The following is a 17,124-nucleotide window of genomic DNA, read 5'->3' as shown; positions in this document are numbered from 1 at the left end:
AATTAACACATAATACCAACCAAAATCCCTCTATTTTACACTTCAGTGATTGAAAAAGAAGAATTTGCCATAGTAATTTTGGTCAGAGTTTATTGACTTTAGCAATGAAACAGATTAAAAATATATTGCAAATATATTTTTTTTGCTGTGTGTCAGTGAACACTGTTTCAATACCTGTCTGGCACATGAGAAAATAAAGTTGGATTTATCAGCAAAATCTGTGTGTTTGCTTTGTGATTAGTGTAGACATATTAGCATGTCTTTTAGATGATTTAGTTGGGCTAAAGTTTTAATAGATCATACAGAGAGTTTGGCATCATGGAAGTGATTTATAAATTCATGATAAAAATAAGTGGCTAAGATGCAAAAAGAGCAAGGGTAAGTATGGAATTCTTTGGTTAAGCCTCAGCTGAGCTTCCAAATGTAAGAATTTACCTGAGCAGATTTACTTGTTGCTGTAATTGCTCACTACTGAAGCCTTCTAAAAATAATGTAAAATCCACTGAACGTAGCCCAGTTGTTTTATACTTGACATGGTGGGCTTGATTCTGTGTCCTGTGAATCTGGGATATCCTGAGAGGGCTGGCAGATATGACACAGGAGACTCGCACTCTTCTGAAGTGGCAGCTGGAGGCCAGATGGGATTACCTTGGATACTCTGTGAGCAACTGAGCCTGCTATGTTTGCAGAATTACCGAGAGGAAGGATATTTTCTGTTCTTTGCAATGTAATAAATTATTCTGTTTTTAATGGATGTCTTGAATCTTTAGAAAGGCTCCTACAGAGTGTTCTGAATGTTATGAACTCAAAGGCCAGATCTTGTTTGCTTGTCTTAGGCAAAGAGTTTTATTACAATCAGTAGAGTCAACAGAATGCTGACTCAGAGAAGCTGAAATGATTCCAGATTTATATTTATTTCTCCTTGTAACATATCTACCGAAAGGTGTGCAGTGTAGATGAAATCATAGATATAATAGCATTGCATGAATCCCAGTTGTGGAATCCTCAAATTAAAGGAATTTCAGAAGTGCTTAGTTCTGTCTTTAAATCTGTTCTGCTGAAATCAGTGGGAATTTCACTATTGAAGGGTAGCCTAGTTACATCAGTCCTGAGCCACCCTGGAAATCTCTTCCACCTAGTAACATTTCAAAAAGCATCTCTTATAGTATAGTGTTTAATGGTAACATCACATGAAATTAAATGTATTTTTTGTATTTCATTGAAAAGTTACAATTGCTTTAAATCAAGGACAGTTTAAATTCCCTGCAGGAGATATGCAACACAAGGCCTTTCCGAGATTGCTGGCAGGCAGTTTTGGAAAGGGTCCTTTTTACATTACAGCTCAGGGCAGCAGGATCATATTTAAATAAATGCTTCACGACATCAGTAACCCATGACTTTAATCTCTTTTACTTTACCTTTGACACCAGCATATTGGTGCCAGTCTTGAAGTGCATTTTTGCACTGTTTATTCTTTCATTATCCCCATTAATTATATCTTCCTCTTCCTCATCTTCTTCTTCCTCTTCCTCTTCTTCTTCCTCTTCTTCTTCTTCCTCTTCTTCTTCTTCCTCTTATTCTTCCTCTTCTTCCTCTTCTTCCTTCTTTTTCATCTTCATCTGTCTTTCCTTCCTTTTTCATCTCCCTTCTTTCATGACTTAACTCTTCAGCTGCTTGTGTTTTTCCTCTTACCACTGCACTAAACTCCAGATAAGGGCAGGTGGAAGAGCTACTGCTGAGTAACATCTGAAGTGCATCTGCTGTGCTGTGACAGACCATCTGTGTGAATTCAATACCAGCTTACTTTAACTTTTTCATTTACTGTACTGGAATTATGTTTGTCCTTATGCTTACACGGCCACATCTGCACCCTGAGCTATCCCAAAGCAGTTAAAGTCTACAACCCAGGACACCCAGCAGTAACATACTAGTCTGCCACTACGCTTACTTGTGGTTTCCTTCTTTTCCCTTTCCACCGGGCACATACCCTGGCTTCCACAGCTTGCTCTTATTGTCCTATTTTGCTTTTGGCAGTTGAATTGTTACCATTTATCATGTTTTCATCTCTCAGTTTTGAACAAAGATAGTTCCTATTTCCTTTGTTAAATTTGCTTGTGAGACAAGGAAAGTCTGCTTGTTTTACTGAGAAGGTTTACTGCATGTATCAATAGATGTTTGGTGCAATGGGATCGAGATTGATTCTGTGTAACAGTCTCTTTCGTAGAGAAGTTTCAGCCATTGTGACAATATTTGTGTTCCTTACAGTAACAAGCCATGAGTATGACATCTTAGATTTTGTCATTTCTGACTTACTTTAGATGAGCTGGAAGTTTTAAAAGACTTTATAGCTGGGATGCTGTAATGTACATTGTAATAATGTAGGAAGGCCATTTGAATCATGTTATATTGGGGATCATACATATAGCAGTAGGAGATTTTTACATTAAATTACTGCTTTCTTAATTGTGCACTTTTGAGCTACCAGTCTTCGGAATATATGCAGTAAGTTTTCACAATGTTACAGTATATAAACATCCTTCCAAGTATTAGCAAAATGTCCGGTATTGTGATTCTGTAAAGACAGTACGTAAGAGTGGTGGTTGGTTTTGGCCAGCTGCTTGCTTGCTCTCCCTCTCTAACAGGACAGGGGGCAGAAAATAGGATGAAAAAAAGCTCATGGGTTAAGGTAAAGACAGGGAGATTGCTTACCAGTTACTGTTATGGGCAAACCAGACCTGACCTGGGGAAAATTAATTTAATTTATTGCCAATTAAAATAGACTTGGGTAGTGAGAAATAAAGAAAATTAAAGCATTGCTTTCTTCAGGAAGCACCACCACACCTTCTTCTTCACTGACCTGGGTGTCTGCAGGGCTTTCTCACCTTTTTGTCCCCCGCTCCTCTCTTTGTCAGGCACTTTTGCCCTTTCTTAAGTCTGCTTTCCCTGAGGCGACACCATCTTGGCCGAGGGGCTCAGCCGTGCGCTGCGGTGGGTGGGTTGGAGCCGGCTGGAACCGGCCGTGTCCGGCACCGGGCAGCCCCGGCCTCTCCTCACAGAGGCCGCCCTGCAGCCCCCTCTGCCAGCATCTCGCCATGGACACACAGTACAGTAAATAATCTATAATACTGCTGCGGGGGAGGTAATTATTCATGACTGAAAGGGAAAAGAGAACCTAATGTGAACAATGTGAAGTGAGAAACAAACGCTTAAATCAAGATAGTACATTTTATCCCTCCTCGCATTAGTGAGGGCTGTTTGGGGAAGAGAGTGGGTGCGTGACAGTGGGGTTGACAGTAGGTGGGGACTGGCCTACTTGGTCTAAAAAACCAAACCTAAATAGTTACAGCATATTGTTAACATAGCTAAATTACTGTTTGATAGAATGATAAAAAACATGAACTACTTCCTTGCAAGGAGAGGCCTTTGTTTGTCATACAGTAAGATCTGGAAACTAAAAGCTGAAGTTTAAGTATTACATAGTAACTCTCTGTGGAATCTAAGTGTAAATTTTTGTGTTTCATATTGCTGATTTTATAGGGGAGTGTGCTTATTGTTTCAGGGTTAGATATTATATGTTTGTGCCACTGATGATGTATAAAAATGAAATCGGTTTAGGAACAGAGCCTGTATGTTACCTGACAATTTTTAATGAGTCTTAGTGGGGCAGTGGAAAGATCTTCCTTCTGGGGCATTGGATGAGAATCATATCCCTGACAGGAATTTCCACAGGGTCGTATTCAGTCAATTGTTATAAATTAAAATTTGTTGGCTCTGAAACAGCAAACAGTGTTACTGGCAAAAGTAATCACATTGTACCTTTTTGAAGTTAAGTTCTTACCTGCTAGGATTCTCTTACCATATATATTTAAATTATCCCTCTTTAAAAGAAAATATATGTTATTATTCTGGAAAGCAAAAATACATAGTTTAGCTGATTAATATTTTACTGTAGTTGTTTTATATTGAGTTTGTACAGTGCCGAGAGGTGTTTGTATGAGGGCCATTTTATTCATGTAAAATTGATTGATTGACTGAAGAAAGTCAGAAGATGAGCTTAAAAATAGAAAAATGTCTGTCCAAGAAAATGTATTGCTTTTAAAATTTAAAAGCTATCCACATTCCCATTATGTTTTGATTTGTATGTTTCAGATAGAAGATGTTTTGTGTTTCATGAGCAACATGTGCATCAGACAGTGCAGGAGGTTGCTGTGGGAATTGTTTTATTCATTATGAAAGTTGATGCAGAAATGAGAATTTGTATAAATGCCTAAATTAACTTGTGCCCTTTATTTGTTTTAAAAATTGTTGGTTTTTAAAATCCATTAAATAGGTTAAACTCATTCCTGCACACTTTCTTCTTTATGAACAAATACATTTTCTTATCTTATGAAAATCAAAGATTTGATTACTCTTTCTTTGGCTTTTACCACTGGTTTAAATCACTAGGGTAAGAGGCTTTGCTGCTGTGACAATATTATCCAAAAGGTAATTAAACATAGTTATAGAAGATATTACCTCTGTATTTACTGTGGGATCACAGAAACTGACTGAGCGTGAAGAGTTCTACTGCAGTTCTGCGGCTATGTGAGGCAGTTCCCAAAAGTTGCAGGCAACATTTGGACCCTGTATTTTCAAAAGCTGAATTCACATTTCTTCATACAATTTAAAGTTCTTGACCCAAAAGTCTCACTGGATCTGAGAAAAGTGTGACTAGAGCACAACTAGGGTATTGCAGAGCAACTACTTACAGCAGCCAAGTGAAAAAATATTTTAAAGAGCATGTAATTACTTTTTCTACCTAAGTTCCAACTTAGAAACTAATCACTCATGCAAATTTTTTTCATAAAAGATCAAGTTATTATCTGCAAGTTATTATATACTTCATTTTGGTAATGAGTGATGTGGGAGACCAGCAGGACTAGATTTATACTCATGTGTCTTTACTGATGGTCTTATCCTGCTCCAGAGCGATTAGCTGTCAATGTAATACCAGTGACTTCAGTTATAATTAACATGAACATTTATGCTGGTTTTGAATAGAAGGATGGATAAAAGCTGATTTGTGAAATGTTCCTTTCTCTTAAGTGAAGATCTTGGTTTCTTGATGAGAGTTTCTGCTAGTAAAAATGGGTCAACTTCTTTGAGGTACATCTACGTACCCATGTCATGTGGGCTGGACATGTGTCTTTTAGGAAAAAAAATCCACAAGAAAATTATTGTAATGGGATAACAGTTTATAGCATTTTTTTCTTTGTGATTATTAAGGAACCAGATCTTTGTATTACAGCTCAGATCCTTTGCAGATTAGAGATTTGAAAATGTGCCTTTTAGTTTGCTTGAGCAATTGTGTGCAAAGCTCATGCACGATCCCTTTTACCTATGCTTGAACTCCGGTGTGCGTGTAGAGAGAGAAGATTCATTCCGGCTCATGTTTGAAATAACTTGTATATCATTTATTGAGAACGTACGCCTTTTTATTAAGACAGGCACTGGTACTCAGGATTCTGACACACCACTTGTCGTCCTACCCAAAGCACTCAGTTCCTGTAGTTTTCATCATCCTTCTGTAACAACTGTGTGAGGATAAAAGTAGAAAAGATCAAGTGACTGTTATTACTCTGTCCTGTCATGGGATCATTTTGTACAGGTATCAGCTGCTACTAGTTTCATTCTTCTTTGCTATTGATAATTAAATGCAAGTGCAACAAAATAACAATTTCAAAGTAATGTGAATGGAGATGAGTAAAAGTCAAATTGCCTGACCTGGACTCTCCTCTTAGAATCCAAGGGCACATTCACAGAGGATGGTGGCACATTATTTTGTTATGTCTAGTAAGCCAGTCTCTGTGCACCAGCAGTAAGCAGCCATACCACCGCCTGGCTGCAGTCACATTTAGTAGCAGCATATGGCTTTTCTCTGCCAGCACAGTGATGCAGAAGTCACTGTCCAGAACTTAGGGGACACTCATTTAGGTCTGCTGCTTCCTAGGAGCAAGGCCTCTTCGGTGAGTGTGTCATTCATTGGTAACTGATGAGGAACAGGACATCAGTGAGCGTGCTTCTGGGCTCATCTAATTTACAGGAGGAAAATAGATCCCATTGCGTAAGTGACTGCACAAAGAAAGATAGGGAACCATGAGTGGAGCACATGGGGTTCTTGAGGACTGGGCATAGCTACAGCTGGGGCCATGGAAGTCCCTGAAAATGAGCCCTACCAGTGCCTCTTCTCCTCCTCCTCTCAGCTTGCTGTAACCATCTGTAGCTATTAAGGCCTTCTGGGCTCCAAGAACCACTCACTTCTATCTAGCTTTTTTTTTTTTTCCCTTAAAAATTTTTTTTTTAACCTTTTGCATGCTTGCAACTTTTTATGGATTATACTGCAGTGATACGAGAAACTTTTTAGCATGTGGCTGGGCGGCCCACAGTTGGGTTTGAGGTCCAAGCCAGTCTAGATCCACCAAGGATTTGAGCATCTCTAATGTCCTGTAGTTCAGTTACACATTTTGTAAGAAATCACCCTATTTTATTTGTTTTGAACATGTGTCTGGTAGTTCAGTTTGTTAATTCTTATGCTGGAGCATTGGCCTCCTCCATGCCCTTCCCATGTTTTGGAGTTTTTTCGTATCATCTCTTTTCCAACCTGTAGCATCATAGTCTACATAGCTAATGCCTTTAGGGAAGCCATCTGTACTTTTAACTCTTCTGTTTTTCTCTGAATCTTCTACAGGTAGCCTTTTTGGCAAGGGAGGGAAAGGGAGAAAGAGCTAGATACTGCTGCATTGCCACTCGATTTACACAATTGCATGATGATCTTTTTGCTTCATTTTTTTCCCCACACCTTTCATAGCACTTCCTATTGTTCAGTTTGACTGCTACTGAAAATTGAGCTGAGATTTTCACACAACCATAATTTATAGTTGCAAATGCTCATTTTTAAGTTGTTCAAAGCCCGTCATTGCACAATTACAGAATTTCACAGAATTTCACAGAATCATCTAGGTTGGAAAGAACCTTGAAGATCATCCAGTCCAACAGTTAACCTAACACTGACCGTTCCCCACCACACCATATCCCTCAGCGCTATGTCAACCCGACTCTTGAACACCTCCAGGGATGGGGACTCCACCACCTCCCTGGGCAGCCCATTCCAACGCCTAACAACCCGTTCTGTAAAGAAATACTTCCTAATATCCAGTCTAAACCTTCCCTGGCACAACTTGAGGCCATTCCCTCTTGTCCTATCGCTTGTTACTTGGTTAAAGAGACTCATCCCCAGCTCTCTGCAACCTCCTTTCAGGTAGTTGGAGAGGGCGATGAGGTCTCCCCTCAGCCTCCTCTTCTCCAGACTGAACAACCCCAGTTCCCTCAGCCGCTCCTCGTACGACATGTGCTCCAGACCCTTCACCAGCTTCGTTGCCCTTCTCTGGACACGCTCGAGTAATTCAATGTCCTTTTTGCAGTGAGGGGCCCAACACTGAACACAGTAATCGAGGTGCGGCCTCACCAGTACCGAGTACAGGGGTAAGATCACTTCCCTGTCCCTGCTGGCCACACTGTTTCTGATACAAGCCAGGATGCCATTGGCCTTCTTGGCCACCTGGGCACACTGCTGGCTCATGTTCAGCCGGCTGTCAATCAACACCCCCAGGTCCCTCTCTGACTGGCAGCTCTCCAGCCACTCCTCCCCAAGCCTGTAGCACTGCTGGGGGTTGTTGTGACTGAAGTGCAGCACCCGGCATTTGGCCTTATTGAAACTCCTACAGTTGGCCTTAGCCCATCGCTCCAGCCTGTCCAGATCTCTCTGCAGAGCCTCCCTACCCTCCAGCAGATCAACACTCCCACCCAACTTGGTGTCATCTGCAAACTTACTGAGGGTGCACTCGATCCCCTTGTCTAGGTGGGAGAGGCCCCAAAACCAAGCCCTGGAAATTAGCATCGTTTCTTCTCCACAGACATTACTGTACATTTATTCTCATTAAATATTACTCGGTATTTATCACTTCATGTTCATTATTGTATTTTCTTTTTGCAGTTCTTCCTTCAGTCTGCCCTCATCTTTACTACCCATGGATTAGTGTTAGAGACAGTGTTGTCATACCATGGCTTGTCCCCTTTCCTGATAATTTTTGAATATGCTGAACAGGACTGGCCTCTTACAGATAGGTGCTTTGGGTCTCCATTGCTGATCTTCTTCTGGGAAATACTGCAAACTGTCATTTATTCTTATTCTTAATAGCTTCTTTTTAAATGATTTTAAGCAGTGCAAGGACCTCCTTGTTGTTTTTCTCCCATGCAGTTTAATTTCTTTTAGAGACTCTGGGTAAGAGAGTTTATAAAATGATTTTTGGAAATACATGACTTAGAAGTGGATCTCTTTTGCCCATGTTCTCAAAAAACTGATCATCCTAGGCATGGCTTTCCTTTTCATGCTGGAATTTTGGCTCATTCCCAACATGTCATATATATTGACATACACATATTCTTTATCGTAGTCTGTACCAAGTTGCCTTGTGTGAACTCCATGTGTACTGATCTGTAGTCTTCTGGATCTTCTTTAGATTTTTTAGGATTGATTTCATGTTTACTCACTGTCCTTTGATGCTAACACAATTTGAAGCAGGAGTTTGTCCATTATTATAAGTTCAGTTATTTCAAACTCATGTTCCTTTAGAGCTGTTGATGGGATACACTCCACTGAAATAATCTGTTAGAGCTCAGTTTGTCTTTTTGTTCTCATCTTCTCTAATGGCACTTCAATTTAAGAGAGATCCTCTCATGTGTCTCTCTAAGGAGAGTGTCTGGCTCTCCGATCTCCTCTATTGTGGATGCAAAACCACTTTTTTTGTGGTTCTTTCTCACTGCCAGCTGTGGTCAGAAGCTCTTAGGTGGGTCTATGTGGGAGGCTCCTGGCTAGGCCTGATCCTGACCCCCAGTCTTGGCCTGTCCCCACTGAGGTGCTTGATACTGAGGGCTGGGGCTGCCCCTGGCTGTCCCCTGGCCTGCCGTGCTTGTTGGCTGAGGGCAGCCAGGTCCTGCCCTGCCCGTGGACAGCCCCCACCCCTCCTGGCCCCCAGCCCATAGGAAGCTGCTGGTTGCTGCTGCTCTCTGACACCTTACTGTGCATCTATGCTTAAGCCTCCCAGATACTACAATCCTTTCTGTTTTTCTCACTTGGACACAACTTGAAGCTTTTAGAAGGATGCCTTTTTCTTTCTAATAACCTCCTTCATCCTCTTTGTTCATAACAGCTCCCTTCTCTGGGTTTTCTCAGTCTTTTTTGATAGGTTGCATGCATTTCTTGTGAGCTTGCAAAAGGTGCCTTTAATCAGTCTCCATGCCACCTGTAAAGATGTGACTCTTGTAGCTGTCCCTTTTTTCTTCCATGTAACAAGCTTACTCATTTTTATTCAGTGACCGTCTTTGAAATAGTGGTAGGGATTTTTTGGCTTTTATTGCCCCTTCAAGGACAGAGATTCCAATGTACATCAAAGCAGTTATTGACTGTGGCTAGAAACTTACTTTGGGTCATACCCTGATGTGACGTGTACTCATACAAGACAGGCAAAATTATCTAATGGACCTAATACTTATCTGCCATACTTAGAGGGACAATTTTCAGTGTTATGAACGTGCTCTATTTCTTAGGTGTCTCTAGTGATTGGTTCAGAACATGGATTGTGTTTATATCCTCTGTCCTTCTCAGTGTTGTCTTCCTTGGCCATTGCTGAAGTCTCTGGGTTGTTTAACATGAACAGACTGTTAACTTCCGGATGGATCTGATAATTGGAGAGCAGCCATTCTTTGAGCTTGCTCAGTAACCCGAAGTTGTGCATATGAAAATACAGTGTAGCTGAAGACTTGATTGTGCATTTGTGTCTGTAGGGAGGACTGCCCTGGAAGAGTTTTCTCTCCACAGTTCGATGTAGCTCTGAGTAGGGAACCAAGGAGTGAAGACAGAGATGTGTGAGCAGCATCCTCTAGAGAGGCCTCTTACTCAGGTCACTGGGCAGGGTCTCTGAGAAGAAATATGCCATCAAGGACATAAAACTCTCTTCTTTGCAAAAGACACAATAAACGAAATTATGCCAAGTGTTGGTTTTAGGGTAGGGACCTCTGTGAGGATCCAGTCATCTTATGGACATTTAGCTTGTGGCAATTACCTGTTGCTAAGCATGGTGGTCCTATCACTATTGAACCAGCCTCATAAGCAGCGTAAGCCATCCTGGGGGTGCCCAGAATGAGGATGTGGTAGGGCCATGGGAGCCCCATGCTGACAAGGGTGTAACCTGATGTTCAGCCAAAGTGGGAAACACCTACTTAGCAGATGCTGTGAACAGTCAGCTAATGGAGATGACAGCAATTGGCAGGACAAATGCCTGGCTTTATTTTCATGGTGGCTTTTTTGGCAGGAGATTGTGGTTGACCAAGTATGTTATCTTAGAACTTAACAAGTATGTTAACTTAGAACAAGATTATTTCTTGTGTGTTTTGTTTGTTTGGTTGGTTTTGTTTGGTTTGTTTGTTTGTTTGGTTTGTTTTTGTGTTGTGGGTTTTTTTCCCCCTCTTCAGTTTTTTTCCACAGTTTGTTTGGCTTATTTATCTTCTTTTTTTTTCCCATTTTTCTTTTGGTCTCTAGAAGCTTTAGCGGTGTGTGTGTCATGTTTTCTGGCAATTTGTGGATTTTTTTTGTGGATTTTGATTAGGTAGGTTCTGCATTGTTTGGGGGCATGGAGTTTAACTGTTTTTTTACCCTGGAAGTTGTTTCTGTGGCTGTTTAATTGCTTATATTTTGTTGTTGTTTTTGTTGGTTTTTCAATTTATTTATTTAGATGAGATTTTTGTGGGTGGGGAAGAAACAGGAGGAGCTAGAGCTCCATGTGCAGATGCAGAACTATGGCATCATTGGAATAAGCTGCCAAGTGGCGGAACAATTTGAATGATGGAAGTTCTGTGATGGATGGACGCCAGCTCTACAAAAGAGTCAGGCAGAGAAGGGGTGGGAGGGTTGCCCTTTATGTGAAGGAGCAGTTGGAATGTGTGGAACTCTTCTGTGTGAAGGTTTTGATTCAGTATAAGGGAAAAGATTTTCAATGAAAGGACAATTATGCAGAACAGGTTGCCTAGAGAAGCCAGGTTGTGGAATCACTTTTCTGAAAGTTTTAAGGATACATTTGGCTGATGTCCTAAGTGACCCAGTCTAAATTTAGGTGCTGCTTTATGCAGTTTGGGCTAGACAACCTCCTAGTGTGAGTGAATGAGTTTGTGATGTGGTGCATGCCTCATGGCAGAAGGGTCAGGTGCTGTTCTGACTTTATGTGTTACCAGTTTATAAATCTGTACTACATTTCCTTAAAAGAGCAAACTAGATATGTAAGACAACCCAGGATAATCACCATATATGTGCTTTTACGAGATAATACTTTCTGAAGTTGTTTCTTCTACATTCTTGTCTGATAGTATTCTCGAATCCCTTCTAATCATGTCACATTAGAAAACTGGAAAACCAAATTGTAATTCTGGAAATAATTCACAAAATTCAGTGCCGTTGTGTTTGTGGTATTGTAGATCAAACTATTTAGGAATAATTAATTGCTTTCATTTTTGTTTAGCTTCTTCTCCCCCAATTACTGTAGGCTGCTGCAGTTTATGATAAGAAAATTCAACAAGTGGAAGGTGCTGCTTTTCTGAGCTGTCTTACAGTAAATTATATGTTTTCAGAAGACAGACAGACATGCCTGAAGATAAAGGAAGGCATGGTATCTGTGCACGTTGAATAAATTGTTCAGAAATCTCCATGAATATGATATTGGTATTGTGCATACTTATAAGATTAGTGTCAACACGGGTTATCTATCATGTAAGGGCAAGTCAAGCAAGGTAGACCTGCCTCAGGGGTGGTTTATTCTGTATACCCAACTATTCAGACAATGTTGCTGTGGAGGTTTTGGAAGAGAAGACTGAGAAGGGGTGATTTTTCCTTTGCTCCAGGCTTCCCATTTATTTGTACGGTCTCCATTTTCTCCAGTGTGCCTTGGTAAGTACAGGTAATCAGTGTCCTATTAATCTTTAGTAAGACCTAAATGAAACACACACTACCCCCCCGCCAATCCCTCTCCTCCAAGAAGAGTTAGTTCTACATAACCTGTACATTGGTTACACAGTGAATGGGACATATCAGAAGAAGATGATATATTTAGTCTCTGTCATCATTTTTTTCTGTCACTGGGCAATTTCCAAGGTATTAAATACTAAATTTGTAATATTTTTCTGTAAATTTTATTATTTTTCTTGATCTGTTTCTTTGCATAGTTGCATGTTGTCTTGATTAATTGAGTATGGCTATTTTGATTAGCAAATTCCATGTTGTGAAAATTCAATATTAATTTTAGTGGTATAGAATATAATGTGAAATTTTGTAAGTCCACAGCATTTGTTAAAAATTTTGGAAAAGATAGTTGGGGAATTTTGACAGCCCAAGAAGCATTCAGGAATTCATTATTTTCTCTGTGCCAGGTAAAAAAAAATGTTGCTTCTCCCACCACCAGAGTACTTCTGTTTGGACCCAATGATAACATAACAAAATCCAGCCTTCCTTCATCTAAGTAATAATATAGAGTAGCATGTAAAAATTGGCTAATGAGATCACAGTAGTATGAAGGTCTTTTCATAGGCTCCTTTAACTTTGGAATGATTATAAAACATAACTATTAATTTATTTTGCATGTTCTTGTTAATTATAATGGAATTCAGTAGTGCTCATCTGGTAATGAGCTTCTGAGTATTTCTCTGTCACAGAAATTGTCTAACTCAATACTTGGATTCAGGAAGAAAAGGAGTATTTTTTTTTCTATTTGCAGTTCTGTAATTTACATAATACTCTTTAAAAATGCATATTTTTTGTAGTGTAAATTAATGTCGTGGAGTAGTTTAAATATAAAAATGCGTAGTCTGACTACTAAGTAACTTTAAACATTTTTATTTCATACTTTTAGAAGATATACATTAGAGATTGTGTGTAAATGATGTATTTTCAAATAAAATTTGGGATGTCCTATTGACATAGTGCAGTTTAAAACTTTCTCAGAAGTCCTATTATGAATTAAGACTTCTTTTGTTTTTAATTGTATGAAAGGGGCTATATGATGGAAAGGCAGAAGCTGTGGGTATCAGTGAATGTATATGCCTCTAAAATAATAGTCAGTCTCTCTAGCAAATCATTCTTGCTTTACTGAAAACAGCTGTGTCTTTGGCCCAATCCCTCTGATTAAAAACAAGTATATCTAAAGATACCTTATATAGGTGGCCCTCAACCATGTTCTAAAATATTTCTGGATACATCAGTGAGTAGTGTTTCATTGGAATATTTTATACAAATACCCACTTAAACCAGTAATGCACAGTTTGAACCATTTTTACTGTAGAGGTGAATAAGTAGGTCTTATGTCAGATACAGACATGTCGAAATGGCTGTTGATCTATCAAATAGTAGAACTGCGTAAGAGCTGTAGTGTACTTTGATGGGTTTACATTTTTAAAAATACCAAAGGCCACCGACAAGGCAGGATAATGAATAACAGAATGTAGTCTCAAATCAAAATATTCTCTTAGAGGCAGTGTTCAAACATATAACAGGTAAACTTATCCCAGTGATTTGTGATCTAAATGTAAAATGAGCTAAGAGATGAGTGCAACAAATAAATAAAGGAGTTAAAGGGAGTGGTTTGCGGCACGTGGGCATCGTATTTGTTTATTTAAGTCAAGTTTCAAAGGAATATCTTCATCTAGGAATGAATTTGGCTTTCATTTTGAATCAAATTATTTTTATATTCTAGTGATTTCTGAACAACTGTGACAATTCACATAAATAAGAAACAAATTATGTTAGTTGTGCTCATAATGAATAATACTTTAAGATGCCTAGTACAGCATATTGTATGACAAAACACTACCTAAAATGCATAACATTGTCAGTGTTGAAAATACATCTATCACCTGTCTAGCTTCTGTGCTAGGTGCGTGATCATAATTGTTACACATTTTATCATTTGGAGAAAAATTTTGCTAGAGTTCCTCTAAATCTACATGTTAATAAGCATCTGCATATCGAATTAATTCAGTTGTTGACCACTGCACTTTTCCTTTCTCAGATATTGCAGAAGTTTGTGGTATTTGCTTGTTTGACTGAAATTTTAGGGACCTGAATGGGAAGTCAAAGATGAGTGGCATGTAGGTGACTTTCAGTTCAGGTGTATGCTACTGTTCACATGATGAGAGTGTTCCTGCCTGAGTAAACATACTGCATTGAGCTGCTGGAATTGATTGAACTTTCATCCACTGCAACTGTATTTAAGAAAGAAATTCTGTCAAGATGCTTTTAAGGCTTTGGTTGGCAAGCTCTGTGAATTTGTAAGCTTTTAAGGTTCAGATAGAATTCAAATGGAATTGTTAGATATTGAAGAATCGAAAAAATATCTCTGTAAGCACTGTCAATATGGGATAGGTAAACAATGACATTAAAGATCTACCTGCTGTGGTTCAAGGGATGGAACGTGCTGGCTCAGTTGGAGGGAATGTAGCGAAATGTTAAACTGGAATAACTGGAATGATTCAGGTCCAGGTTTTAGGATGCAAACAAAATTCAAAAGAAATTAATGTTTATAACAAAAATAATATAAGAGGCAGCTGCCTTCATCAGGTAAACCACACTGGAATGTAACATAAATCAAACACAGGTCAAAAGATAAGTGAAGATTTGTACGGGTAAAAAGGAAGTTGATAGGTAAGGCCTGACATCTGTCTGTGACATATCTGTCACATCTACTATGTGTGATCCTGCCTACTTTAAATGTTCCTTATTGACTTCTGAAAAATTGTAGAAATCCTGATAATTGAAAAAGACAAAAGATAAAATTTTAATAATCAAGACTAACGAGTGTGGTTGTTTTGACATTAGGAATAATTATGATAAAATGTTATCTTAAATTTTTTTTCTAAGAAGGCTGTATCTATCTCACCATTCTGGATTCAGGGTGACCACATGACCATCAAGCAAAGTTCCACTGACATAGTTTACTTTCCAATAACTTTTAAAGAATTGCCACCCACCTTCACCTCCTCATATTTGCCTTAGAATTGTTAGCTGTTTTTAACATTTTCTTCTTTTCTTCCTCTTTGTATTAAGAGCTCATAAGATTTCCTTCTCATTTCCCAGTGCTGTCCTACTGTGCAGGAGTTTCATGTAGTGTTTATTCCTCCAGCCTGTCATTCTTTGCTCTTCCTTCTTCACTTGTTCTACTACAGAGGCTGCCAGGTAGCTTTCAGTTTTCTAGGAACTTCGACCTTCCCAGCAGGTTTTGTTATACTCTACAAACAAAGGAATAAGTTAGAACTGCAGCTCTTTTAAATGTCCAAACATCTTGTAACAAAGTGTGTATTAATAATGCCAGTTGGAACACAGATTTTTTTTTTTAAATGGTGGGAAAGCAGTCTTTTCTTTATAAAATTCTGCATTCATTTTACTCTTCAGTCTGCTTCTGTCTGACCTTGTCAGCAAGGGCGAATTGCCAAGAGGCACTATGGAGAGGCTGGTAGGATCAACTTCAGAAGTAGCAGAGTTTCAGGCATTAAGGCTATGTCTATATTAGTAAATTAAACAGTGCTTGGAAATATTTCCAGGTCTCTGCCGCTGTTTTGGTCTTTGCAAGCTAACATTTTTCTAGAAAATTACCAGACATTTATTCTACCACCTCCATTAGACAGTTTGCATTCAGCCCTTCTGTTTTGGAGCATATATGAGTATACTAGCATGGATGTAGGATTGCCTATGCCAGTTGATTTCAGCAAAGAGAGATGTGCTCAGGCATAGGTGTAATGTAAATATACTTTCTATGGACCTGCATCGTCTTTATTTCTTCTGTCTTGTCCAACCTTCTCCCTTCAATGCAGTCTTGCAGTCTCAGCTTCAAAGCTGTTTTTTTCTTTTTACTTGTCCTTTTGTCCTTCCTAAGATGCATATAGATTTAAATTTCATTGGCAGGCTGTCTCCCAGTTTCTGTTGCTTCCTTCAGATGACCCTGTGAACTTACTGGTAGTGATACTGTGTGTAGTTCTCTGGAGCAAACTACTTCAGGAAAGCCTCCCTCTTGTTTGCCTTTAGGTACTTTAATAATAAAAATAGAATAAAAAAAATAAGACTAGACTTTGAGTGATGGTTTATCTGTCCCTCTACTACCAGGCAGACTCTTGAACAATTATATTGTCTTTGTGGACTATATATAAACTGATATATAAACTGATTACTTTCAACCAAAATGTTTATCTCAAAATAGAAAAATAAAAAATTGCAACTTCTTCCTTTTTCTTTCAGAATACTTAAGAATCAGCTTATGCACATCTGGAACTAATTAGAGGGTGTGATAAAGCCAAATTCTATTTTGTTTTCATTAAATGATGTCTAAATAGCTGTAAACATTTCTCTTTGTCTTGTCAGGATGATGGTACTGGAATTGATTTTGGACATCACTTCCATTCAAGGTTGAAGTTAAAAGGTCTTTCTGAGGCTTAGAAGAGCAGGTGAGTATAGGTCAAGCATCATTTACCTTTGAGTATTATTTTTTGCAACTTTCTTTTGTTCTAGAATTGCTGTTCTTGCTTACCAGTCCATTCTCAAATAGCTGATCTCTGCTTCCAGTGACTCACTGAGATGTATGACTGCTTGTATTATGACTAGGTAGCAGAGAATATTTAAGTCATATAGGCTTTCCCTACATGCTTTTTCAGCATCGGTGAAAACATGGTTCTCTCACCAAGGTCACTGGAACGCTGTATAGTTTCATTACATCAGGTGCATTAGGGTATGATAATTGAGCTAATTTGGTTAGAAATTCTTTTAGACTACATTTATATAAATATTTTTTGTAATAAATTTTAAATTTAAACTGCGAGATTAAATAGTAATGAATGCCTGAGTTTGGATATTCCTAGTTTCCTGAAACCGGGATGATCTCTGTTCCATTGGTAACCAGGAATATTCCATGATGTCAAGGACCGTAAGTTCAAATCTTGCTTGAACTGCTTTTGTGAACCTGCCTGTGAAGAAACAGTGGCTATAGTACCATTTTAGGT

At 38.9% G+C, this 17,124-nt stretch overlaps 1 long non-coding RNA gene across 1 annotated transcript in view; it reads left to right on the top strand.

The window, feature by feature from the left end:
* The window catches only part of LOC141944122 (uncharacterized), a 138,804-nt gene extending 122,230 nt beyond the window's left edge, over nt 1–16,574 (top strand). The window contains exon 3 of the long non-coding RNA XR_012629169.1: nt 16,490–16,574. This is a non-coding gene — a long non-coding RNA (uncharacterized LOC141944122). The remainder of the gene's footprint in view (nt 1–16,489) is intronic.
* Nucleotides 16,575–17,124: the final 550 nt, after the last annotated feature.

The sequence above is a fragment of the Strix uralensis genome, chromosome 5 (genome assembly GCF_047716275.1).
Source record: "Strix uralensis isolate ZFMK-TIS-50842 chromosome 5, bStrUra1, whole genome shotgun sequence".
Classification (NCBI taxonomy): Eukaryota; Metazoa; Chordata; class Aves; order Strigiformes; family Strigidae; genus Strix; species Strix uralensis.
Note: the sequence above shows the minus strand (reverse complement) of the source record. Positions and strands in the feature narration are given on the sequence as shown.